Source organism: Staurois parvus, unplaced genomic scaffold (genome assembly GCF_062004578.1).
Source record: "Staurois parvus isolate SC_StPar_1 unplaced genomic scaffold, SC_StPar_1.0 ptg000682l, whole genome shotgun sequence".
Classification (NCBI taxonomy): Eukaryota; Metazoa; Chordata; class Amphibia; order Anura; family Ranidae; genus Staurois; species Staurois parvus.
Genome location: NW_028318478.1, coordinates 9,081,911 through 9,099,700, shown reverse-complemented (window position 1 = coordinate 9,099,700; position 17,790 = coordinate 9,081,911). Strand labels below are relative to the sequence as shown.

The following is a 17,790-nucleotide window of genomic DNA, read 5'->3' as shown; positions in this document are numbered from 1 at the left end:
ACCTTCTTCAAATTAACAGACTGACTGTAGACTGCACTGTCCACTGTTAAAGCAGAACTTCACTTTCCCAACCGATATTAAAGTGTTACTGAACCCCGGACCCTGCACTCACTATATCTGGTCTCCCACAGTGCACAGAACATGGAAGTGCAATTATTTTAGTAAATATAAACTGCTAAATACCTTTTCTCATCAGAAGTTAGGGCAGTCTTGTGACTTCTATCTATGTGATGTATCCAGCCCAACACTAGTTAAAGCTTGTAGCAGGAGTTTTCTTTCTGCTCTTGGAGGATACAAATCCCCTGACCTCTGTCTGGACAGTGCTGATTGGCCCTGTGCTGATCACATGCACTATCCCAAGAAAGAAATAAAACCTCTCTAGCAATGCACACCAAACTACCGTATTTTTCACTCCATAAGACGCACTTTTTTCCCCAAAAAATATGGGGGAAAATGTCTGCGTCTTATGGAGCGAATACTGACCAGTCCTCCACCTGTCACCGCTGCCGTGTTAGTGCCAGTGGCTGTCCCATCCCAGTGCAGCCTGTCCCCTCCCCCTGCAGGCTGTCACCGAAGTTCACCCTGCCCTCTCTCAGCGGGCTGTCCCCGCAGCTCTTCATAGCAGGCAGTCCCCTCGCCGAACCCAGCCAGCTTGCTCTGCAGTCCGGTCCGCCCTTCAGGCGTGGCCTGTCCTCGGAGCTCCTCCCCGCTCCTGGCATGTCTATGTACTGAGCTCCCAGCTCTGCAGTCCGGTCTGCGGGTGTGGCCTGTCCTTACAGCGCCTCCCCTTTCCTGGCATGTGTCCATAGTGTGCTCCCTGCTCTACAGTCTGGTCCTATCTGCTGGTGTGGCCTGTCCTCGGAGCTCAGTGCGCCCCCTGCCTTCTATAGCCTGCCTTCTGTAAGTTAAAATGACAGATGCTGGGAGTTGTAGTCCTTTTCCTTGATGTATGGTGTCATATTATTTGATATTCTGGGTGGAGGGGCCCTGTTGGGACTTTATATGATGTAGTATGTCCGCAGTCTCTGGTCATCCCCTGTACTGTGTCTGCAGTCTCTGGTCATCTCCTGTACTGTGTCCGCAGTCTCTTGGTCATCTCCTGTACTGTGTCCGCAGTCTCTGGTCATCTCCTGTACTGTGTCCGCAGTCTCTGGTCATCCCCTGTACTGTGTCCACAGTCTCTGGTCATCCCCTGTACTGTGTCCGCAGTCTATGGTTATCTCCTGTACTGTGTCCGCAGTCTCTGGTCATCTCCTGTACTGTGTCCGCAGTCTCTGGTCATCCCCTGTACTGTGTCCGCAGTCTCTGGTCATCTCCTGTACTGTGTCCGCAGTCTCTGGTCATCCCCTGTACTGTGTCCGCAGTCTCTGGTCATCCCCTGTACTGTGTCCGCAGTCTCTGGTCATCCCCTGTACTGTGTCCGCAGTCTATGGTTATCTCCTGTACTGTGTCCGCAGTCTCTGGTCATCTCCTGTACTGTGTCCGCAGTCTCTTGGTCATCCCCTGTAGTATGTCCGCAGTCTCTGGTCATCTCCTGTACTGTGTCCGCAGTCTCTTGGTCATCCCCTGTACTGTGTCCGCAGTCTCTGGTCATCCCCTGTACTGTCCGCAGTCCCTGGTCATCCCCTGTACTGTGTCCGCAGTCTCTGGTCATCTCCTGTACTGTGTCCACAGTCTCTGGTCATCCCCTGTACTGTGTCCGCAGTCTCTGGTCATCCCCTGTACTGTGTCCGCAGTCTCTGGTCATCCCCTGTACTGTCCGCAGTCCCTGGTCATCCCCTGTACTGTGTCCGCAGTCTCTGGTCATCTCCTGTACTGTGTCTGCAGTCTCTGGTCATCCCCTGTACTGTGTCCGCAGTCTCTGGTCATCCCCTGTACTGTGTCCGCAGTCTCTGGTCATCCCCTGTACTGTGTCCGCAGTCTCTGGTCATCCCCTGTACTGTGTCCGCAGTCTCTGGTCATCCCCTGTACTGTGTCCGCAGTCTCTGGTCATCCCCTGTACTGTGTCCGCAGTCTCTGGTCATCCCCTGTACTCTGTCCGCAGTCTCTGGTCATCCCCTGTACTCTGTCCGCAGTCTCTGGTCATCCCCTGTACTCTGTCCGCAGTCTCTGGTCATCCCCTGTACTGTATCCGCAGTCTCTGGTCATCCCCTGTACTCTGTCCGCAGTCTCTGGTCATCTCCTGTACTGTGTCCGCAGTCTCTGGTCATCTCCTGTACTCTGTCCGCAGTCTCTGGTCATCTCCTGTACTCTGTCCGCAGTCTCTGGTCATCTCCTGTACTCTGTCCGCAGTCTCTGGTCATCTCCTGTACTGTGTCCGCAGTCTCTGGTCATCCCCTGTACTGTGTCCGCAGTCTCTTGTCATCTCCTGTACTATGTCCGCAGTCTCTGGTCATCTCCTGTACTACTGTACTATGTCCGCAGTCTCTGGTCATCTCCTTTACTGTGTCTTCAGTCTCTGGTCATTTTCTGTACTATGTCTGCAGTCCATTGGTTCAGAATATTTTTTTCCAGTTTTCTGCCTCTAAAACCTAGGTGCGTCTTATGGTCAGGTGCGTCTTATGGAGCGAAAAATACGGTAAGCATGTGCACGCCTATGGTTCAGTCTGGAGATAAGTGGTGGTCGCTTGAAACAGGGGAGGAACAGAGAAGAAAGGATCAAACAGCTATTTTAAACAATGCAGAGGATTAACCCCTTAGGTTCCACAGTGAGTATAACAAGCATGCTTTACTGCATACAGTATACAGGCTGATTTTACTGTTGTGGGTAGAGATGAGCGAATCGAACCAGGGGAACCGGAATTCGATACGAATTTCAGGAAAAATTCAATTCGCGTCGAATCCGAATATTTGCCTACTTCGGGTGCGCGAATCGGATTTTTCCCGATCAGCCGGCAAAAGTGTCCCTGCAGAGAGCTCCGCTATTTCTGACAGTTCTCTGACAGAAGGAACACATGTACAGCGGTTGAAACATTGTATCTATTTGTTTCCATTTAGGATACAGATGTTTTTATTCGGAAACAGATGTTTCAACCGCTGTACATGTGAAGGAGCTGTCAGAGAACTGTCAGAAATAGAGGAACTCTGCAGATACACTTTTTGCTGGTTTGGAATTCTTATTTTCATCCTACTTCTTCTTCTTCTTCTTCATCCTCATCCTCAGAAGAAGAGGATGAGGATGAAGAAGAAGAAGAAGTAGGATGAAAATAAGAATAATTCCAAGCCGGCAAAAAGTGTATCTGCAGAGCTCCTCTAAGTGTATCTGCAGAATAGAGGAGCTCTGCAGATACACTTTTTGCCGGCTTGGAATTATTCTTATTTTCATCCTACTTCTTCTTCTTCTTCTTCTTCCTCTTCATCCTCATCCTCTTCTTCTTCTTCTGAGGATGAGGATGAAGAAGAAGAAGTAGGATGAAAATAAGAATAATTCCAAGCCGGCAAAAAGTGTATCTGCAGAGCTCCTCTATTCTGCAGATACACTTAGAGGAGCTCTGCAGATACACTTTTTGCCGGCTTGGAATTAATCTTATTTTCATCCTACTTCTTCTTCTTCTTCTTCATCCTCATCCTCAGAAGAAGAAGAAGAGGATGAGGATGAAGAAGAAGAAGAAGAAGAAGTGGGATGAAAATAAGAATAATTCCAAGCCGGCAAAAAGTGTATCTGCAGAGCTCCTCTAAGTGTATCTGCAGAATAGAGGAGCTCTGCAGATACACTTTTTGCCGGCTTGGAATTATTCTTATTTTCATCCTACTTCTTCTTCTTCTTCTTCCTCTTCATCCTCATCCTCATCCTCTTCTTCTTCTTCTGAGGATGAAGAAGAAGAAGAAGTAGGATTAAAATAAGAATAATTCCAAGCCGGCAAAAAGTGTATCTGCAGAGCTCCTCTATTTTGCAGATACACTTAGAGGAGCTCTGCAGATACACTTTTTGCCGGCTTGGAATTAATCTTATTTTCATCCTACTTCTTCTTCTTCTTCTTCATCCTCATCCTCAGAAGAAGAAGAAGAGGATGAGGATGAAGAAGAAGAAGAAGAAGAAGTAGGATGAAAATAAGAATAATTCCAAGCCGGCAAAAAGTGTATCTGCAGAGCTCCTCTAAGTGTATCTGCAGAATAGAGGAGCTCTGCAGATACACTTTTTGCCGGCTTGGAATTATTCTTATTTTCATCCTACTTCTTCTTCTTCTTCTTCCTCTTCATCCTCATCCTCTTCTTCTTCTGAGGATGAGGATGAAGAAGAAGAAGAAGTAGGATGAAAATAAGAATAATTCCAAGCCGGCAAAAAGTGTATCTGCAGAGCTCCTCTATTCTGCAGATACACTTAGAGGAGCTCTGCAGATACACTTTTTGCCGGCTTGGAATTAATCTTATTTTCATCCTACTTCTTCTTCTTCTTCTTCTTCTTCATCCTCATCCTCAGAAGAAGAAGAAGAGGATGAGGATGAAGAAGAAGAAGAAGAAGAAGAAGTGGGATGAAAATAAGAATAATTCCAAGCCGGCAAAAAGTGTATCTGCAGAGCTCCTCTAAGTGTATCTGCAGAATAGAGGAGCTCTGCAGATACACTTTTTGCCGGCTTGGAATTATTCTTATTTTCATCCTACTTCTTCTTCTTCTTCCTCTTCATCCTCATCCTCTTCTTCTTCTTCTGAGGATGAGGATGAAGAAGAAGAAGAAGAAGTAGGATGAAAATAAGAATAATTCCAAGCCGGCAAAAAGTGTATCTGCAGAGCTCCTCTATTCTGCAGATACACTTAGAGGAGCTCTGCAGATACACTTTTTGCCGGCTTGGAATTAATCTTATTTTCATCCTACTTCTTCTTCTTCTTCTTCATCCTCATCCTCATCCTCAGAAGAAGAAGAAGAGGATGAGGATGAAGAAGAAGAAGAAGAAGAAGTGGGATGAAAATAAGAATAATTCCAAGCCGACAAAAAGTGTATCTGCAGAGCTCCTCTAAGTGTATCTGCAGAATAGAGGAGCTCTGCAGATACACTTTTTGCCGGCTTGGAATTATTCTTATTTTCATCCTACTTCTTCTTCTTCTTCTTCTTCCTCTTCATCCTCATCCTCATCCTCTTCTTCTTCTTCTGAGGATGAAGAAGAAGAAGAAGTAGGATGAAAATAAGAATAATTCCAAGCCGGCAAAAAGTGTATCTGCAGAGCTCCTCTATTCTGCAGATACACTTAGAGGAGCTCTGCAGATACACTTTTTGCCGGCTTGGAATTAATCTTATTTTCATCCTACTTCTTCTTCTTCTTCTTCATCCTCATCCTCAGAAGAAGAAGAAGAGGATGAGGATGAAGAAGAAGAAGAAGAAGAAGAAGAAGTAGGATGAAAATAAGAATAATTCCAAGCCGGCAAAAAGTGTATCTGCAGAGCTCCTCTAAGTGTATCTGCAGAATAGAGGAGCTCTTCTTCTTCTGAGGATGAGGATGAAGAAGAAGAAGAAGAAGAAGTAGGATGAAAATAAGAATAATTCCAAGCCGGCAAAAAGTGTATCTGCAGAGCTCCTCTATTCTGCAGATACACTTAGAGGAGCTCTGCAGATACACTTTTTGCCGGCTTGGAATTAATCTTATTTTCATCCTACTTCTTCTTCTTCTTCTTCTTCATCCTCATCCTCAGAAGAAGAAGAAGAGGATGAGGATGAAGAAGAAGAAGAAGAAGTAGGGTGAAAATAAGAATAATTCCAAGCCGGCAAAAAGTGTATCTGCAGAGCTCCGCTAAGTGTATCTGCAGAGCTCCGCTATTTCTGACAGTTCTGTGACATTCACTCCATACAGCGGTTGAAACATTGTATCTATTTGTTTCCATAAATGGATCCATTTATGGAAACAAATAGATACAATGTTTCAACCGCTGTATGGAGTGAATGTCACAGAACTGTCAGAAATAGCCTAAGAAATAGCGGAGCTCTGCAGATACACTTTTTGCCGGCTTGGAATTCTCCTTCTTCTCATCCTTCTTCTTCTTCTCATCCTTCTCTTCTTCTCATCCTTCTTCTTCTTCTCATCCTTCTCCTTCTTCTCATCCTTCTCCTTCTTCTCATCCTTCTTCTTCTCATCCTTCTCCTTCTTCTCATCCTTCTTCTCATCCTTCTCCTTCTTCTCATCCTTCTCCTTCTTCTCATCCTTCTCCTTCTTCTCATCCTTCTCCTTCTTCTCATCCTTCTCCTTCTTCTCATCCTTCTCCTTCTCCATCTTCTCATCCTTCTCCTTCTTCTCATCCTTCTCCTTCTCCTTCTTCTCATCCTTCTCCTTCTTCTCATCCTTCTCCTTCTCCTTCTTCTCATCCTTCTCCTTCTTCTCATCCTTCTCCTTCTCCTTCTTCTCATCCTTCTCCTTCTTCTCATCCTTCTCCTTCTCCATCTTCTCATCCTTCTCCTTCTCCTTTTTCTCATCCTTCTCCTTCTCCTTCTTCTCATCCTTCTCCTTTTTCTCATCCTTCTCCTTCTCCTTCTTCTCATCCTTCTCCTTCTTCTCATCCTTCTCCTTCTCCTTCTTCTCATCCTTCTCCTTCTTCTCATCCTTCTTCTCATCCTTCTCCTTCTTCTCATCCTTCTTCTCATCCTTCTCCTTCTTCTCATCCTTCTCCTTCTTCTCATCCTTCTCCTTCTTCTCATCCTTCTTCTCATCCTTCTCCTTCTTCTCATCCTTCTCCTTCTTCTCATCCTTCTCCTTCTCCTTCTTCTCATCCTTCTCCTTCTTCTCATCCTTCTCCTTCTCCTTCTTCTCATCCTTCTCCTTCTCCTTCTTCTCATCCTTCTCCTTCTTCTCATCCTTCTCCTTCTCCATCTTCTCATCCTTCTCCTTCTTCTCATCCTTCTCCTTCTTCTCATCCTTCTCCTTCTTCTCATCCTTCTCCTTCTCCTTCTTCTCATCCTTCTCCTTCTTCTCATCCTTCTCCTTCTTCTCATCCTTCTCCTTCTCCTTCTTCTCATCCTTCTCCTTCTTCTCATCCTTCTCCTTCTCCTTCTTCTCATCCTTCTCCTTCTCCATCTTCTCATCCTTCTCCTTCTCCTTCTTCTCATCCTTCTCCTTCTCCTTCTCCTTCTTCTCATCCTTCTCCTTCTTCTCATCCTTCTCCTTCTCCTTCTTCTCATCCTTCTCCTTCTCCTTCTTCTCATCCTTCTCCTTCTCCTTCCTCATCTCCAAGGGCATTTAAATTAAAGGTACAGTGTTCTGCACTAATTTAAAGGCTCTCTGAAGCCTAGAAACCCTTTTTATAAGTTAACTTCGTAGCGAATAAATTTGCATCGAATCAAATTTCTTCCTGAAATTCGGCGAATCAGCCGAATCGAATTTTTGAATAATTCGCTCATCTCTAGTTGTGGGTTTAGTAACACTTTAAACTTTTTTCTTTTTACATTTCTTTAATTGCTTTCTGTTTTCTGGCCTAAGCAAAAAGAATTTTATACATCCCAGATGTCTTCATTGGCATTTTGTTTTCATCTGAAGGAGGGCAAAATAGTTTTTTTTTCAGCTAAACATGCCCTTCTACCTGCATGCCTGAGCTAAAGGCAGAGGGATTCCAGGAAGAAAATGTTATGTGAATCATCTGTAGATGGCCACAGCAAAAAATGCTAGGATGTAGTTTTTCAATATATAAAGCATATAGGCATAGATGGATGAGTTTGCTTTGAATAATAAAAATTAATTAAATAGTGTTTTTAGTTTCTGACGCTCAGTTACAGTTAAGTTCCACTATAACTCCTACCTGAGAAAACCAGAAGTTCAGGGAAGCAGCATTAAGAGAGAATATACGCTAACAGCAAAGAGAGTTAACTTCAAGTGCCTGGATAAGAACATTGACAAATTGTTTACTAGCGAATATTTATTTTGTTTTGATCAATGTGTTAAGCTAACAAACACTGAGGGTCTAACACTACTTTAATTCTGTATAGTTTAAAATTCTGTGCATTATGTATTTTGTTTAGTGTACAGTTCTGCATTACTGTCACCCTATTTTTTTTACTTCCATACTACTTTCCTGTTCAAATGTGTCCAAAAGAAGTGTTAAATTGGCAATATGGAGCAAGGTAGTATCTTAAAGGGAAATCAGCTAAGGCAGTAATAAAAAGCCGAGTGAAATGGAATAATATAATGAAGAGGTCTTTGATGCCTCTTCCTCCCTCTGCCTTTCTCTCTAGAGAGTTTATAAATGCATGTATGCTACAGTATCTGCAAATATGGGGACACTGTCTGATTTATGATAGTAGTGTGCAATTCCTTATGCTTTATCCAGAATGTAACATATTACAAAGTTAATTGTCTCTAGCATCCCCAGAGAGAGCATATGTCATACATTCACATTTCCCACATTACAATAAAGCACACAGAGATCTATATTCTCATCTCAGTAGGACTTAACTTTCTGTTTTTTCCCAGATTATATCATTCTAAGGACACTTTTAAAGTGTAAAGTCAACCATACATAAATTTAAATTTAGCCTGTTCATCAGGGACCGGCCGAATTTTGATTGACTTCAGTACAACCAGCCTGTCGGGATTCTCCTGATCAACCAGTGCCACCAGCTATAGCTGGCAGCACTGATAATTGCATTCTGATGGTGGGGAAGTCTCCCCACTATCAGAACACAAAAGAACAGCAGGAGTGATTCCCCCACGCACCTCAAATGTGTGGATGAGTGAATGAGATCATTATTTTAATTTGGTTGAACAAAAAAAAAATGATTAATGTATGGGTTGCTTAAAGTGATTTCAAAGATAATTAAAAAAAAATAACAAACATGTAATACTTCCCAGCTCTGTAAAAAGGTTTTGCACAAAGCAGCCCTGATCCTCCTCTTCTCAGGTCCCTCGCTGGTGCTCTTGGCTCTCCCTCCTGCTGAGTGCCCCCAGAGCAAGCAGCTTGCTATGTGGGCACCCAAGCAGGCTTTCTTTCGAGCTGCTGCTCTGCATGGCTATTCACACACATGGCTTGGCCCCACCCCCTCTCTCTCCTCATTGGCTCACTGGCTGTGATTGAAACTGGCTCATCCTGATGATGTCTCAGCCAATGAAGAGTGAGAGTCCCCAGAGAGCCGAGGCTCTTGTGCTCATCACTGGATTACGATGCAGCTCAGGTAAGTATTAGGGGGGCTGGGGGGGACTGCTGCACAAAGAAGGTTTTTTACTTTCGTGCATAGAATGCATGAAGGTAAAAAACCTTGTGCCTTTAAAACCACTTTAACAACTTGGAATACTATGACCAAGCTGACCCAAACAAAGGTTTTCCTTTATTAACTCATACAGTGGTTGTTAGCACTCTATAAACTGTATGGGCATTAGCTACATACAGTATACAAGAGTTGTGTTCCAGTGGTGGAAACTTCCATCCTGATCCCAAGACAAAATCGAGATGAGCAGAAGTCTCCTTAACCAGTCATAGGAGGCCCTATACTTTTATGAAATAATAAAAGACTTGAAGTAATGATGAAGTAATGATCTCCACCTCAATCAATCGAAGGAAACCATGTATTCATTCATAAAAATACATTTATTTCTGAAAATGGCTGAGTAGTGCTCATTCCAGCTCAGTTATGTTCAGAAATGGGTAGAGAACTCTCCATATCTCTGCCACAAAACAGTGATGTATAATGTATGTATCTGATGCTACATACAATTTATACAGCGTTGACAGCCACAGCATCATTTAGTAAAGAGATTAATTTGTTTGGGACAGCTTGATCCAAGCAAACTATTTAGAGCCTAGTATTTCTGGAGTTGGGCTTTTAAGTTTGTAGTGGATAGGGTCATTTCACTTGGGTGCTGGTCCAATCACTAAGCACCAGCACTATCACATGAGAGGAATAGGATTGAGTCATATGCTCCTCAATACCCAGAAGAATGGGTTATTTTCTTTTTCCCAGGGGCTGAACAGATTTGCATGGGAGTGAAGGAAATGTGAGTATGTTCTGCTCAGGGAGGGGGCATAAAACAACTTACTACTTTGCCCAGTATGGCAATTGCACAGGTTTGTTTTAAGAAGAAAAGGATGTTTATCTAGCTGTGGAATTTATATGCTTATGTTTGTATCTGTGTATAGTAGGAACTGTGAAGAATCAAAGCAGACCTTCTACATGCAGTTTAGATGCCTCCAAGGTAGACAAAAGCGTATTTTACAATTGTATGTGATAAATGATTGGGCTCATGCAATGTGCTTCAGGCCTCTCCTGCAGTGCATAGGCTGGCTTTCCAGTGAAATCACATTATGGTGATTGACAGCAAGTGCCAAATAGGTTATATTAAGGTGCGTCTCTTGAGGGCATTATTAACCAAGCAATATGCACGTAGGTGTCTAGCAAGACAGCATCATCTTCTATCGCTGGCGTGTACCCAACAACAATGATATGCCCTCATTCTGGTAGACTGGGTCATGCAGCCAAAGTAATTATCTCTGTCAGGAGTGATGCTGCGCTGTGTACATGTTCATATTTGCAATATTACTGCCAACATGTTTTATTCTGTGAGAATGCTCCATTTCAAACAAAGTAATCTTTGAAAGTTTTACTTCAAAAATCTACCGGGATCTTTAAAAGGTCAAGTATTGAGGAACAAATACCATTTTATTTTATTTGATTCTTTCAGCTAGTCAACAAAGTCTGCGTTGGAAATAAAATGAGGTGGCTGCCACATTTATAGTCCTGTTTTTTACTGGCAAGAAATTAAACAATGTTGATCATGATCACTAGTATGCTGAAGAAAAAAATGAATAGTAAAATGCAATTTTTTTAAGCCGAATTCAGTATATGGGAAAAATCGGAAGTGTTTAACCATTCTCTCACTTTCAGCAAATCTAATTTTTTTAATTAGGTTTCCATGATCCAGTTATATCTAATTTCATCCATGGTCCAGTGTTACAAAGTGGAAGGGTACATCTGGCAATGCCCACATTCCTTTCTGTTGCCCAGGATCCAGCTTTGATGTAATTCAGAGTAGTTTTCAATCATTTTATATCTGCAGCATATTATTAAAATGCAGCATCCTCCTAGTATAGGATGTTAGATACATTTAGTTTGTGGCTCCTCAGTATTCATTGATTTCTTTGGGCTGTTCTAGATTTCACAGGCTGCAGATTTAATTACTTTCCCCTGCATTCTGGAGGCTTCCAGAACATAAAGGGCTGAGAAAGTCAGATAGACATCCTGAATATTTATTGTGGTTCAGCCAATCCCTGGGGAGGTGTGTACACTAAGTGGCTGGAGGAGCACTTAAATAGTGTGGGGCTTGGAGCAGCTCGGTCTTGTCCTGCTGGCGAACTTTCCATCCTTAGGGGCAGTCCTGCTGGAGAATGCTAATGTTCATTGAGGTCCCAGCTGTGGCAGAGAATGTACTGAGGAGTGCCTGGTGAAAGCCGGGAGGTGTGCAGCTGTCTGGGGGCATTGTGAGTGCTGGCTCAAGCTCAAGATTTAGTGAATGTGAGCTGTCCTACTTCTTGGGTGTCAGCTGTAGCTCATTCTGAGACTGCTTCTACAATCTGGATTTCCCCTTTGTTTCTTGTTTAAAAACTGTTTGCGGACATTTCACTTAGTCAAGTGTGTTCTCCTGTTGTAATTCACTATTACTGGGGTACCCATACCACCCCAATTCCTCTCTTGTTGCACGTTCTACAAGCAAATAAACTTTAAAAAGACTTCCCCTAGACTGTTTCATGGAACCAATGTGAGTGGACTGTTGCTTGTGTGACTGGCGGCCTCTGCACTGCCTGGGAAAGAACCAGTTAAAGTCAGAAGCTTTTACAGGGGTAGTGCTAAAAAAAAATTACCTGGTGATCCTAACATTAAGACTCTTGTTCACTTCCTGTTATAGGGTTACAAACTCTTTCTCAGTTGCTCTCTTGCTTTTGTCACCCAATCACATAGACTTCTGACAGAGATTACACATTTCTAACCATTCTGACCATTTCTACACACATTATACAGGCATGGTATACTGTTGTCACGAACAGAAAACCCAGCATGAGTCATGTAACTTACATACATGTTCATACAAATGTGCCAGTGGTAATAAAATAACAAAAATGTCCACTCAAAATTGCAACAAACTAAAAACATATGTGCAAAAATTAAATTAATCCAACATGCATGCATGTAGACAGGAAGAGACTTCAGGAGATCACCAGTAGTAAGATACAACAAAAGATAAGAAAGGGGAACATTATTTATTTTAGTATATAAATTTTTGTTGTTTAACCACATCAATACCGGGCACTTTTACCCCCTTCCTGCCCAGGCCAATTTTCAGCTTTCAGCTCTCTCATAATTTGAATGACAATTGCGTGGTCGTGCAACACTGTACCAATATGAAATTGTTATCATTTTTTTCACACAAATAGAGCTTTCTTTTGGTGGTATTTAATCACCACTGAGTTTTTTATTTTTTACTAAATAAAACAAGAAAACTGAAACTTTTGAAAAAAAACTGCACTTTTCTTCGTTTCTGTTATACAGTTTTGCATATAAATAACATTTCTTCATAAATTTAGGTCAAAATATATTGTGCTATATTTCTTTGGTAAAAATAAGAATAATAATATAATTTGTATTTTTTTTTTATTTTTAATTACATTATTATTTATTTTTTTCAACACATTGTGAACAAAGCAATACAATGTTACCATAGTAACACTGAACTACTCTGGGCAAGTGATCAGGATTTTTCTTTTTTTTTTTTAACACATTATGATTACTAATACCAATGTATTTGATTGATATTTGCAATCATTGTTGCAATCATTGATTCATTCAGTCTTTTGTTGTGATTAGCTGTGATTGGGCAAAGCTGGTCACATGATACATATGGGCTGTGATTGGCCCTGTCTGTATCATGTGACTTTTTTGACCAATCACAGCTTACAACATAATTGTATACAATGGATGGCATGACAGGAAGCAGTCCATTGTATACAATTGACATGTGATCTGCTGTGATTGGTCACATGACACTGGCAATGGGCCGGTGTAGTAATATGTCATCAGCTGTGTCTCGTGGACACAGCCGGTGACAGATCACGCTGCTGCGCGGCCCTGCGGTCGCGTGAGTGGCTCGTTTTGACAGGATGTCATATGATGCCCAGTCACAACGAGGAGTGTCCTGCCCGTCCATCAATCTGCAATAGGCCAGGCGGGAAGGTGTTAATATACTAAAAGCTTTAGCAAACTAAATGTCATCCAGGTAGAGTTTATATCTACCTTACTATGAAAGTATATATTGCATATATGATACTAGGTCCACTTTAACTGCCCTTTAAAGTGGTAGTAAACGCTAGGAAAAAAAGAGTTATACCTTGCAAGACAAAGGCATAATGTGCTAGTATGCGATGCACTTACCTTAAAACAAAGCTCTCCAATGGCGCGTTGTCACCATTGACAGGGTTTCCATCTTCGCTTGGTCCTTCTTCCGGGTTTGCGGGCTCTGGCGGCTGAATGGCTGAGCCGCGATGATGTCACTCCCGTGCACGCGTGCAGGAGTAACTTTTTATGGCACACAACTCTGAAGGAAAGGCACGGGCATGCCATTCCTTCAGAGAGCATATGCCAGAGCTGCTACACAGGTTAATATCTACTAAACGGTGCACATATAGGGAATATTTACAGTACCTACAGGTAAGCCTTAATATAGGCTTTACTACCACTTTAAAGTAGTATTAAAAGAGAAGTGCAGATTTAAACAGAAACAAACATTTATACTCACCTTGATGGTGTCTTTGGTTTACACACTATATATTAGAATAAAAACATCATCAAATCTGTCAACCACTCAGAGTTATTAATGAATGTTTCTACACTACACATGAAAAACAGTAGCTGCACAATCACCTTGGAAATGTATGTCAAGTTCTGCTGACTTCCATCATTCAATCAGGTGCAAACACATTTTTTTTTCTTGCACATAATTGGGTATTCTTCGCAAAGGGAAACTTCACCACATTCACTGAGCTTTGCGGAAATTTCTCTTGCAAACTGAAACTTCCCTTGCAAAGTGAACAGCCTATTTGCCTGTAGTAAATAAACCCCTATGGGTTCTTTCGTATTTCCTATAGCTTCATACTTTTATTAACATTAACTGCAATATCTACAAGGAAGTTGAATGCGCACCTCCAGAAATAGTTTACTTCTTACAAAAGCCTAAGGTGCTTACTTTAATGCTTCTGCTGCTGTATATCATCAGGAGACAGAAAGAAACAATGCATTTAAACAATTAGCTCTTACAAAACAAAACATAAAATAATTTATTCAGAAGGCATCATTTATCCTGAGTATTTTATTGTGTGTTGTATTCTTGAGGAAAACTGGATTGGGAAAGAAAAGATCTATGTTGATGCCTATTTAGATTAGATTTAAATAGTGTTCTGCTTGAGGCACATGCAAGCATTTGTCATGTAGATGTGTGTATAGGAAAACGTGTAGACAGATAGAAGAGGTGTTTTAATTCTCAACTAGCAGAGCTCTAGGGCTCTAGGGTTTTGTCTGCCATAGAGAATAGCTGTCACAACAGGGGAAGTTGAGGTAGTTTGTAAACCATGGGGTTCAGTAGGGCTAAAATTATCATGACACAAATTGATAATCTCATCCTGTAGACAATTCCTTGGAGCAGCACTTCGTAAGGTTCTACTTCTACATAGTTACATAGTTAGTCTGGCTGAAAAAAGACAAAAGTCCATCCAGTTCAACCATAGAGAAGAAAAAAAAAGGTAGAATTCTATACCTCCCTCCTAGATTGTAAGCTCGAAAGAGCAGGGCCCTTGATCCCCTCATGTTTTGCATTGTATTGGTATTGTTCTGTCACATTTTCTGTCTCCCTTTGTAATGTACAGCGCTGAGCGAACTATTGGCGCTTTATAAATACTGTATAATAATAATAATAATAATACCCACAGTTTTAGTTCCTCAAATACCTCCTGTTCCTGTTCACAGTTAATTTGAGCCTAACCTAAACAAATCCTGAACATACTTATACCTAACAGCCTAATGCAGGCCATAGACAGGCTGTTTATTGGCCGATAAACAAAAAATCGGTCGTTGCCGTTGCCGATGCTGCCACCAATCTCCACTAAAAACGTCTGTTTTATGTGGATTTTCCAGCATGACCAATAAAAATAAATGAGAAGATCTGCAAAAAACGTCCGACGGGCTGGCCCCGTTAATGGCGTGAATATCGGCCAATTTTCCGTGCAGAAGAAAATTCGGCCGATAAACGACCGTTCTGTGGCCTGCATAATTCTTTGTATCCTAGGGTCAGGAAGTTCCACCCACTGTCATTTAATTATCAAGTGCCAAAGACTGTATTGGCCACTTAAACTGCATTTGACAGTTGGCTGGATACAGGGCTTAAAGTTGCTAAATGAACACATATAGTGCCTGATTTTCTACACTGTTGTTAACAAGGAGGGGGCACACTGAAACCACCTTCACTGGCAACCTAGGAAAAAAAAATCAACAGTGAGTGCACAAGGTTTCCTGATCTGTCCGTATGCTATTCATCCAAAGACGCCTCGGCTATGAATGCCTGTGAGAATCAGATAGCAGGTCTTCTAGTTATCTAATGCCTATGGACACCACATAACCAGTGCCTGGAGTGTCTCCTCTTTAAGAATTTTAGAAAGAAAAACAAAGTCTATCTATCCTTCAGGTGCTGATTGTTCTAAGTAGCTATCCTTAAGTGCACAACAGAATGTACAATTCATAAATAATTGGCAATTGTTGAGCTGGCCTTGCCACCAGAACAGGAGTCGAGGGAAATCTTTCACTTGTTCCAGAGGTAACTGTTGGAGAGAGGATTTCCCTTTTTGTGGAAAGCTTTCCTTCCTATTTCCTTCTACAGAGCAGTAAGCGAAGGCAGTTTTGCCCAAATGAGACACAGATAGCAAAATATACCTGACAAGTATTTTTGCCAGTCCTTAATCAAAGAGTTAAGATATACTGTAAAGCTCTGCAGCTCCTTTACTGTATCTATTTTTGCTGTAAATCCTAATTTCTTATCTACTACTTCAGGATGTGTGCCCACTTTTCTCCCTTTGTTCATTTGAATTCTCAGTTGTTTCTAGCCTTCCTTTATGTCATCTATATGACTTTTTTTCTCCCTTTCCTACTGCTACCATGTCTGCCTTTTGTCCATTATCTCTACATACCCTTCCTCTCTCAGTCTTTTAATCTTAATTTATACAACAATGCGTAGTTCTATATTTTCTGTGTTTTTTTCATTTGTTTTTATTCTTCTTAGTCCATCCTCACACACTCTCCATACATTTCCCTCAACACCTTCTAGTCATATACTGGAAGCATTGTCCCATTAACCTGTGTGGAACAAAGTGTTTCAAATCTCTGTGTTTTGCCTTCAACATTTTGGACACACCTTGGGATTTTAATATAGAGAAGTATTGCAAAGTATTTTCTTGCTTATTGCTTTCAAGAAGTAGAAAGAGCTATCAAATGATCAAAATAAAGCACCAAGAGAGGATGGTGTGGGTTCAGAACAGAAACAACTTGGAGGGCTGATTTTATGAAAATGATTTTATTTGATCAATTAAGCCACAGAAAGAGAAATACATGTCAGAATAATATAAAATGTGAGCAAAATGTGTCCTGAAGAAGAAAAACAAAACTATATATTAAATGTCACATATAAGGTAATAACAAGAAGTTAGGGTAATTATATCGCAATGTAATCCTTAAGACACCCGGGGTCCTGAAACAAGTCAAACAGATTTTTTGTTAAGAATAATGCTGGGAAAGGTGGAGAATATAATACCAACTTACACTATCTGTTTATTGATTAACCCCTTGCCTCCGATTATACACATATATGTGGCCTCACTGAAGTGGGTCTTCTTTGGGGCTGCAATGTGTTTGTGCTGGGAGTGCACTGTGCAGCATGTTCCAAGTGCAGAGACTGGACTCTCATAAGAGCTCAGGTCTCTTACTAACAATCGGGCATTGAGAGACCCAGTTCCCAATCACCTGATCACTGTGATTGTCTCGGATTGCCTATCACATTGATCATTCACTATACAGCTCGCCTCTGTGTGTGTTTTCTCATATAAATGGAGATAAATATACTTTGTTTATCTATAATATACTTTGCCTTGCCTTACTAGAGGAAAAAAATATAAACAAAATAAGAGTATGTAAAAAAATAAAGAAAAAATAGCTAGATCAGGGTTTGGTCTAAGATCATGTCAGGGTTAGAGTCAGGGTAAAAGGTTAAGATCAGAGCCAAAGATCAGGGTCAAAGGCTGGGGTCAGTCTTTTAAGTAGGATTAAAAAACATTGCTTAAATTTGTATGAGTGTCTGGTATTGTCATTGTCAGTGTGTTTTAGGTAGGATAAAAAAAGCAAGATGTGCACCTTTGTTTCTGGACCCTACTACAGGTATTAACAAATAAAATACACATATATGGTATCACTGGACAGTTGTGTTGTTTTTTTGTAGTAGGTTATGGTAATAGCAAGAAATAAATCGTTAAATTAAAAAAAAAAATTTTTTTTTTACTATTTTTCTTTGATAATAAAAAAACATTAGATATCCATTACTATTTACCACCAAATGAAAGTCCAATTTGTCCTAAAAAACAAGGTATAATTCATCTGAATACAGTAAATAATTGTGACATGTACAGTTTTAAAAGAGAGGAAGGAAAACAGTGAAATCTAGGGTGACCTATCTGTATAAGTATAGATAGAACAAGATAATAATACAGATTTGAATGTATGAAATGCATCACAATTTTTATTCAAACAAAAAAATATAAAAAATTATAATAAAAAGGTCATATTATACAAACTACACT

General features: G+C 41.1%; 1 protein-coding gene across 1 annotated transcript in view; it reads left to right on the top strand.

Annotated features, from left to right (window-relative positions):
• The window catches only part of ENTREP2 (endosomal transmembrane epsin interactor 2), a 1,018,721-nt gene that overhangs the window by 899,567 nt on the left and 101,364 nt on the right, over positions 1 to 17,790 (top strand). The window lies entirely within an intron of this gene.